Here is a 10179-nt window from a genome sequence, read left to right as displayed (position 1 = left end):
GCGAATTGCGAGGCGTCTGAAGAAGAATGATATCGTGGTACGATACGGTACGGTCAGCAAAATACAAAACGCTCTTCCGATAGCCAAAGACAAATTAACCCCATTAAAAGGAGCTGGAGTCTACTGACTATCTTGCAGTTGCGGGAAATATTACGTTGGCCAAACTGGACGTAACATCGAGTGCCGCATCAAGGAATACGAAAGAGACGTCCGAATAAGAAAGATCAAGGAAAGAAGAAGAGAAAAGAAGATCAAGGAGGACACAGCATAGAGTTCGAGAAAACCAAAATGCTAGCAAGAAACACGGACATTACTTCCAAAGATTGACGAGAGAGGCGATAGAGATTCATCGACATGGGAATAATATGAATAGAGAAGATGGCTGGGAACTCAGCCACACATGGAAGATGTTGGTGAACTCAACGAAGCCTTCTCCACCCGGATTTGACAAAACAACTTAGTTGATAATTGGACACTAATTAGTTATTAATTACCTTTTCATGTATTTATTGTCAAATTTTAAAACGAATTCGTCACTTCGAACTTGTTTCTGAAGAAGGTTGCAACATGGCATCCGAAACATTATCAAACATTTTTTCAAAAAACGCACGGCTTAACCCGAAAGATTCTAGTTCTAGGTCTAGTGTTAGTTCTTGTGATAGTGCTAGTTTTAGTTTAATAAAAGTAGAACTAACTAACAAATAACGCTACGGTGTGAATAGCTGTTCTAATTTGTGTGCATTAAAATTATTCATTCGAGGTTTAATGTACCCAAATTTAGTTGCTTGATTCATTTTTAGTTGGTGGTAAATCAAGTAAATTAATAACGTATGGTTTATTTTCTCGTAAAATACAGTTTAGTTTGAAAATTTTCAATGTTTGTTAAACTCTCAGGCAGGGTTTTCCCGTAGCTATACATCCGTGATTTTCTTTTTTTGGTACATAGGTCGTTGTTGCACGGTGCGAAGTAGGCGAAGTTGTTTATTTTATCGACGGGAGGCGTTGGTGGCGGAGGCGGCACAGCGAAGCCGTCAAAGCGAGCGAGTTTTGTATTATTATTTATGGCGCTAGCAATTTGGGAGAGAAACGCGCGCAAACGGGGTTGTTTGCACATCGGATTTCCGAATCGCGATTTTCGCGTTCGAAGCATCCCCGTTCAACGTCTCCCGCCCCCTTCGAATAAATACGGTTCATTAGGGGGTACTTTTATTTTTTCGCAACGCCACCCTCGTTTCCCTTCTTGTGCTCACAAGAACTCCACTACTAGATTAAGGAGAAAAAAACGTACTCGACGGAAAATTTTACGAGTGCAGGGATATGTGGGTTTCGGGAAGCGAATTTTCACGTCGAAAAGGAATTCGTAGAGAGATAAATTTGAGATCAATTCGAGATCAACCGGAGACGCGAACGAAGTCTCTTAGGAAGGTCGAATTAAAAGTTTGCGCGGCCTTTTCAAATACGTGGATGTCGGAATTTTCTCGATTATTGTTATTAGTCCGAATTGATTGGGGATGGTCACCCAAACCAAAGTTACCTAACTTTAACTTTCTTACTCTGTAAAACTTTACCTACTGAATGGCGCAATTCAACTAAAATCCCCGAAGAGATTTTTTTCTTCATAATTAAAATTTAACACAATTTGATGATTTACACAAACCGGGCTGAAAATAAAATCATGGTTTTCTATTTCAATTTTATAAAACACAGTTTAGTTGAATACGTGACATGTTAAATGTAAACACAATCTTAAAATAGTCACGTAAATAACTAAGTAAAACCTAGATGTGAAATTTATGAATAAATAAAGAAGCGGGCAAGATAAGGAGTACCGGAAATTAGTAGAGACAAGCCTCGACGAGCTTGGAGTTGCATATTTTTAAAACCAAAACATTTTTCATCTAAACACAAACGCGAACGAAAGATAACCAAAAGATGAGACGGAGGAGGGCCGTTGGTCGTGTCAAAGTGGAGGCGGTGTTTACACGGAGGCGTCTTCCGTAGCCGGGGGTACAATGTTTTCGAAATGAGGTAATTTAATGCCGCGATAACCTTAGCGGAGCGTCGCGCGGCTTCGAGCCCAGTCCTGGACGTCTTCGCCTCGAATTTTACACCGACAAATGCAAGTATTTATTGCGCCTCGTTCGTGTAATCCTCTTTTCGTTCCAGCGAGGGTCTCGTCCTCCCCCGACGTACGCCCCCCTACGAGTACAACTAAATCAGATTATTCTAATTGTAAAAAGTATCCGACGCGGCGAAGACGTGATTTATTTCTTGGAGATGGTGGGCGGATTAGTGGTCGTTGGCTATGTTGTTGGGTTCTTGGTATCTACTAGCTTTGTCCTCACCAAATAAAAAGAGTTTTGAACAGAGATTGTTTGAAAATTTTATTTCATCTTTTATCCCGAAACATATGATTTTTAAATAATTCATTTTCACATAAAATATTTTAAACCGAACTGAGATTTATTAAAAACTTACATAATCTAATCCACCTAATTAATCATAAATTATCGCTGCCATAATTACAGCTGTTTTATAGATAGATCAATTTATCTATCAGATAAATTTTACAACACAACGATATTAGCGGGTTAACGTTACGACGATAAATAATCTGACTTTTAAAATCACCTTGAATTCTTTTATAACCCTACGAGAATAATGAGAAGTGTCTGAAGTTGAATTTATAGCCGTTTTTCTATAATGGCTAAAACGCAATTAAATAAATATCATTAAAATTAAATACATTTTCCAACGTACTATCCATCTTTATTAGTTACACTTTGATGTTGTTTATTAAGGAGCTAAGAAAAGAACGCGAAAACTCTTTGCTAATCTCATTACTTTATAAGATTCTTGGAGAAAATACTTGGAGGAATTCATAACTGTATTTAAAATTATAATTTATTCAGTGGCTTTAACGAGGAAAGAAAGATGATATCGTGAATTTTTGTTGTTTTTAATATTTCTTAACACCCAATTTTATTTACCTTTACAAACGTGCTTGATTTATTGTTAGATTTATTTTAATTTATATACTTTATTATGTAAAACACGAAGAATTCAAAGAAAAGTAATCAAAGTGATAATTTAGTTGTTGTGGGAGATGTTACAGGTTGCAGTGTATCGACATTAGTGATGGAAAGGATAGTGATTTTGCGAAAAGCCTGATACCGGATATTCGACTGAATATTCGGTTAACCGGCATATCTATCCGGCCATTATGGTCATAATTTTTGGTACATTGCTGAAGTGAATAAAAACATGAAATTGAAACAAGAAGCAACTCTAAAACGAGGATACTTTAATTAATAATTGGCAATACTTCCACAAGGATCCTTCAAGAAATGAATTTTATAGCGAATTTTGAAAATTATCGATGAAAATTATAACATCGAAAATTTTATCAAAACTTCAAATATTGTTTTCTCAAAAAGTAAATGTTATTTTTCAAAACCTGTTAGTTCATTGGAAAGAGGACACTCTTATTAACACTTTGGGACATTTTGATACTCATATTCCAAGAGATGGATTTTATTGGAATTTTTAAAACTTTATTGTTCCACCACTAATCGACACCACTAATTTGTTGTGTTTATCATAAGATAATCTTCATACCTTGAAAAGCATTTCTGTTTCCACTTTTAATTAACAAGCGTATCAAATCCGAAACTTTCTAGTTCTAAGTCAAGTTGTTCTAGTTGTAATTCAATAAAAATATACAACAACCTAACGCTGAATAACAACTAAAACTAAAATTAAACACTAGCAATAGAACTAACACTAGACTTATTAAACATTCTGGTTTAGACATGCGTATCTCAAGACCGGTAAACCCGAATGTTTCTAGTTCTGTCTTCCTACTGATCAAAATATCCCAGAAAGGTAACTATTTAGCAGCTTCCGTTTCTATGGTAAATTTGATCATAGGGTGTTTCGAGCTCAGATGGTCTAGGAACGTTTGGAGACGCTCTTTTCTATGCTGTCAGATCACACAAGTGTTAACCACGTAACTAAACCATAGCGTTGGTTTCCATGGACTCTTCCGTAACGTTTCTTTTTCAAACATTTTCCCATGCTTGACTTTTCGCATTACACGTGAAATTCTCCCTTCCAGTTAAAATATGTCGGTGATAAATAGTACTCCGCTAGCCCTAGAATATACTTTGGTAAATCTTCGGGAATGAGTTTCTGCCGAAGAGCATTCACGGCATCTTTGACTAGTACTCTGGTAAACGCAGGTTTCACATCGAAACTTAACAGGATATCCTGGGGATCTAGCTTCATACTCTTGATTGATTCCACAAAATACGTAGAAGACAAATTCTACGTTGGAGAAACAAACTTTGCTGTTCTGTTGAAATTTCTGTAGATTTCATCTTCTTGATTTTAGCAATAAAGAAAATGTCAGAATATATTAAAAAACAACTATTTAAAAAAATCAACTTTATCTTTTCTTAATTTTTCTTCTAAAACTTCATTTTGTAATTGTATCAACTACATTTCAGCTTCATGCCTTTTCTCTCATTCATTTTGAAGTTTTAATGATGCTAAATCCAACTTTCTTTTAACAGTTGGTCATATGATTCATGAACATATTTGTTATTAAGGTTGTACATATATTTCATATATTTCAAGCATACTACACATTACCCAAATTTTAAAGGCTTTCAAAGAATTGAATATATTAGGATTAGAAGGATTAGATATGCTAAATCATTAGTCTATATGCTAAATATCATAACCACAGAATAACCAGAAGTGACACTGACGTCGATTCGTTTGATGTTGGCGGCATCTCGTTTTATGACCTCAATTTAAATATTCGCCATCTTATCGTGAGGAACCACAGGCGTAATTAACGCACAATGAATGAGAGAGACAACTTAAACACAAATAACTTAATTTAGGCGATAAGATTTGGCAAGATATCGCCAGTGTCACTTCTGGTTATTCTGTGTCATAAGTCTGTATCTGATGTTTAACCATAGTGTGGGGTTTGTTAGTAATTTTTCCATTCTGAGGAATACGCTCTTTGTATTATTTATGCAACAACGCACTTCTACATTCGAATTCAAATCCTTTATCATCCAGCATCCAAGGTTCTGAATTTGTCAACTTGGTCTATTCGTTTGTTGTAAAGAGTTATATTAGTGCTTGCATTTGAGGAAACAATCAATGTTTTTGTTTTTCTGTTTTATCTTAAGGCTAAAAGTATCACTCTCTCTTGAAATCGTGTTAATAATATTTTGTAGCCCTCTTGTCTGTTAGCCACTATATTTTATATTACTCGCAAGTCTACCGTAGACTTTTATTCCTCCCTGGATATTTCCTATTGCATTTTGAAATATTTTTTTCCAGAATATATGTTGAAAAGAATTGGTGTACAGGGTGTCCCAATTTCGATGTCCGCATAGGCTATCTCCGAAACTGAAAGAGATAGAAAAAAAGTAGCTTACATGTCATGATCTCGTTTTTCGAGAAAATGCCAATTCCGAAAACTCCGAACAGCTATCGTCTTTTGTTTTCGCCCTATCGGCAAAAACTGAAAATTTTGCAAAAACGACAATCGCGAATATCTCACTTATTATCAAAGATGGAGTATTATAAATAAAACATTATATGGGCAACTTTTTACGAAGAATTCAGTGGCGTAGGTAGAATTTTTTTCCCATCTTTTATTTTCGAGATTTTAGACATAACTTTATTTTTTTAAATGGAAACCATAGTTGGCTATGACTTAAAATAATTTGTTATTTTCTTCTGATAACAAATATATATAGTTTGTGGGGTATATTTCTTATAGTTATTGAATAATTAACAAAAATTCATTTTGTTCCATCTAAATCTAATGTATGTATTTAAAAGTTAATGTTGCTATGGTGATAACCATACATACTATGATGGAATATAATGTATCAATTTTTTTTGTTCTTTCTAAAACTATTGTGTGTATTTAAAACTTAATGTTGTTATGGTGATAACCATACCGTGAGGGAAAGCATTGTTTCCAATTATTGCCAAAGTTTGTAGCAAGGACAGTAGAATCTAACAGGACTGCTACATCCAGTGTAGTCGACTACGGGTTGGTTGCCCGCACTCTACGTCACACTATTTGCCACGCCTGGTAACTGTCTATGTTTTTAGAGGTTATATGAAGGACATTAATACGTCTAAAAACATAAAACTTCAAAACTAATATGAATACGTCTAGGATATAACCTCTCACAGCAAACGCATAGACCATAACAACAGCTGGACGTGGAAAATGGTGTGACGTAGTTTGCGGGTAGGCTGTCACAACAATGGATGTAGCAGTCCTGTTAGATTCTACTGTCCTTGAGTTTGTAGTAGTATTTAAAAATTCACTAACAACTCTGGCATTATGTGCTGGTGCTCCGTCATATTGAAAATATATCATTTGAGACATATTTAGTGGCAATTTGTCGACCAAAGGCTCAATGTGCTGCCTTAATATATTGAGGTATTTCCCTGAGTTTAAGTTTTTATGGTAGATACTATATGCCAAAATTCTATTATCTAAAAGGGCGCACCATACATTAAACCCCAATCTTATTTGAACACTCAGAGACTTCATCGGTCCAGATAACATTTTGAACAAACAGCAGATTATTTAATTTTTTTAAATATCATCTACTAAATTCTAATCTTCGATTGACATCTCCGGCACGTAAATAATGAGTTAGCCCCGCTTTGTATGGTTTATACTTGTTTTTCTTTCATATTCGGGAGCAGCGGCTTTTGGGTCAGACGTCTTGTTGCAATTTCTCTTGCAGGTCATTTTGGTATGTTTTTGTATGTGGTTTGGGAAAGGACCAAATATCTACTAAATTTTCTGCTAATCGGCTGAAGGTTTTTTCGTGCGGTTGTCTTCTTTCTGGACATCTTGTGAAATAAAATTCCGCGGCTAACGTCGCATTCTTATCTGATAACATATAGCATTCCATCATGTTACATTTTTCATAATTTTCGAAATTCATTGTAAAGTTTTATTCAGTTTTGTTATACTTTGACACTTAACATGCTGGTGCATCGTACCAGCACATAATGCCAGAGTTGTTATCGAATTTTTAAATACAAACTTTGGTAATTATTTGATACATTATGTTCCATCATAGTATGTATGGTTATCACTATAGCAACATTAACTTTTAAATACATACATTAGTTTTAGACAGAACAAAATGAATTTTTGTTAATTATTCAATAACCATAAGAAATATACCCCACAAACTATATATATTTGTTATCAGAAGAAAATAACAAATTATTTTAAGTCATAGCCAACTATGGTTTCCATTAAAAAAAATAAAGTTACTTCTAAAATCTCGAAAATAAATGATGGGAAAAAAATTCTACCTACGCCACTGAATTCTTCGTAAAAAGTTGCCCATATAATGTTTTATTTATAATACTCCATCATTGATAATAAGTAAGATATTCGCGATTGTCGTTTTTGTAAAATTTTCAGTTTTTGCCGATAGGGCGAAAACAAAAGACGATAGCTGTTCGGAGTTTTCGGCATTAGCATTTTCTCGATAAACGAGATCATGACATGTAAGCTACTTTTTTTCTATCTCTTTTAGTTTCGGAGATAGCCTATACGGACATCGAAATTGGGACACCCTGTACACATCTCTATCTCACACCACTTCTGGATATGTTGTTGGTCAATTTATCTTCTATCCTTATAGATACTGTTTCCTCCTAATACCTACTAATTTTTGATCACATTGATGTCCTCTTGGTCTACTGGTGCTTTCCTCGGTTAAAAGCTTTTTCATAGTTTATAAAATATAGTGGATCATCCTGTGATTGACCCCTAGTTTCATGACCCAAACAGAAATCAAATTGTTCTTCTCTCACATATTGATCGCATTTTGTGTATATTCGCTGGTGGATGATTCTAAGGCCATAATATTGTGAACACTTGTTTGTTACACTTTCTTTAGGTTCTGGAATGAAGTCTTTTTATTTAAGAAGTTTGTTAGGATGTTGAGCCTTTCATCATTATCTTGTTTTTACTTCTGCTTCTAATATGGCCTGTGCATGTTTGTATTAGTTCCACTTATTTCTTTTATTCTTTTGTAAATGTAGAAACGATCATGTTTTTGTTATAACACTTCGAGTTCTTGACAGCGTTTTTACATCCAACTTTCCTTTGCCTCTCTTATGAGTTTTGTAATATTTTATTGATTTCTTCGTATTTTCTTGTTGTCTTTATACTTGCATTTCTTCATTTCTGTATCCAAGTTAGGATTTCTTCAGTCATCCATTTTCTATCAGTTTTTTAAATTTAGGTCTCATCCGTTTTCTTTTCTGAACTTTCTTTAATCTAATCTTAAGTTTTCCAAGTACAAGGTTATGATCAGAATCGATGTCTGAACCAGGATAGGTTCTCATACATTTAATTCAGTTTCTATACCATCTACCTATCAATATATAGTCTATCTGATTTCGTACTACATTTTCTTTATCGTCACCTAGTCCTTTTTCTGTGTACAGTAGTGTTTCTGGAAGAAAGCCATGTATTTGCGACCATTCGCATTAAACCTAGCATTAAATGTTTTTATTTTTTTTCCTTATCTTCTGCATCCATATGCCGTTGATCATATGCCCCTTGTCAGTTTTGGCCTGTCCTGGGTATTTGATTTCTCCAGCACCACTCATATTTCAGAGGTATTTCCCTATTCGGCCACCCGAGGAGGCGTTTCCAAACTGATCTGACAACTCCTACGGCATAAATACTTCTACAGCAGCCTACTAACTATTACTAACTATTGCAGTGGTATTAACCACCCTGCTATTGAATTATGTGCAGAGTTTGATTCTCAAACAGAGGAAAATCTCCCTACATTCAACTGAATTGAACCTACAAGTACATAAATATTTAGAATCAATTGTATCTCAGCAGGAAATTTTAGCAGGTGAAGTTATCTGTTCCTAGACTTTGCCCTCACTACGCATTACAGCCTTTCGTACCTTCGTGGACATAAACGTCATCCAATATATGGTATATAACCAATCAGTTTATCAAAGATGGTAAAAGTAGGCCTTAGTGGACTTATTAAGAAACTTTATGAAAATCCATGTGGACTTCTCAGTCTGCACATATCAAAGGGTGGTGCGGAGTTATTCTTTAGTGTTTTCGGTTAATATTTTTGGGCTACACACATAATTTGGGAGTATTCAATAAGAAATCCTTGTGATAAATAATATATAATAATTCACAATTCTGTAAAGATAGGACAAAATATTTACTCGTTCTAAAAGATGTGAGCACACACGATACAGTTTGCTTTCCGGGCTGTAAATCTCCAAAGGCTCCGTTGACTCTATGACTCTTGAACTATACAATGCCGATTCATTATCGTTCACCGATCTACGGTGGACAACAATAGAACAACGAGGGACACAACTAGAGTGGGCTGAGATCCAATGCAAACATGTTTATGCATAACCGACGCTTTCTGCGTCACTCCTAGAGCAGTCTTGTTAATCCATTTTAGGTATTAACCCCTTGAGATATTCTCGTCAAGGAAGGGTCTAATTCAGAGATCCATATAATGCGGTTGACTAACAGATTTATAATTGTCTGGATTAAGATTCCAACATCTTACTGAGTATCAAATTTTGATATACAAAAAAACTAAAAGATCAAAAAAAAAGGATTTTCTTACAAATACAACCCTCTTATATGTGTTTTATACATTATGGTTTCCAGTTTACAAAATTTTTCATCTAGCTTATAAAAAAGATAAAATAAACGGGACCCAACACCGGCTTTTTTTGTTCCATCGCATACAAATTCCAATGGAAATCCGTTTTGGTTCAGTTGCTTTGAAATTCACCCACCAGCGGTCTTAATACGTGTCAGCCCTTCGTCAAACATCACGAAGGGTACAAGGGCTCAACGGGCGATATTAAACGCTTATAGGCATTGCGTCCACGCTATAGGAATTCTAAATCAAGTGAACTCTTCCGTGACCACCCTCTTTATCCTTTTTTTCGAAAAGATTCTTTAATTATCGCCATTATCAGTTTTTGATTCGTCTCAACTTCTTTTATTTCATCTCATTTCGATTTATCCTTGATTATATAAGAAACCCATGAGAGTGTCACTCCTACGTCAAATTTTTTTAATGACATCATTCGTAT

The sequence above is a fragment of the Onthophagus taurus genome, chromosome 2 (genome assembly GCF_036711975.1).
Source record: "Onthophagus taurus isolate NC chromosome 2, IU_Otau_3.0, whole genome shotgun sequence".
Taxonomy (NCBI): Eukaryota; Metazoa; Arthropoda; class Insecta; order Coleoptera; family Scarabaeidae; genus Onthophagus; species Onthophagus taurus.
Note: the sequence above shows the minus strand (reverse complement) of the source record.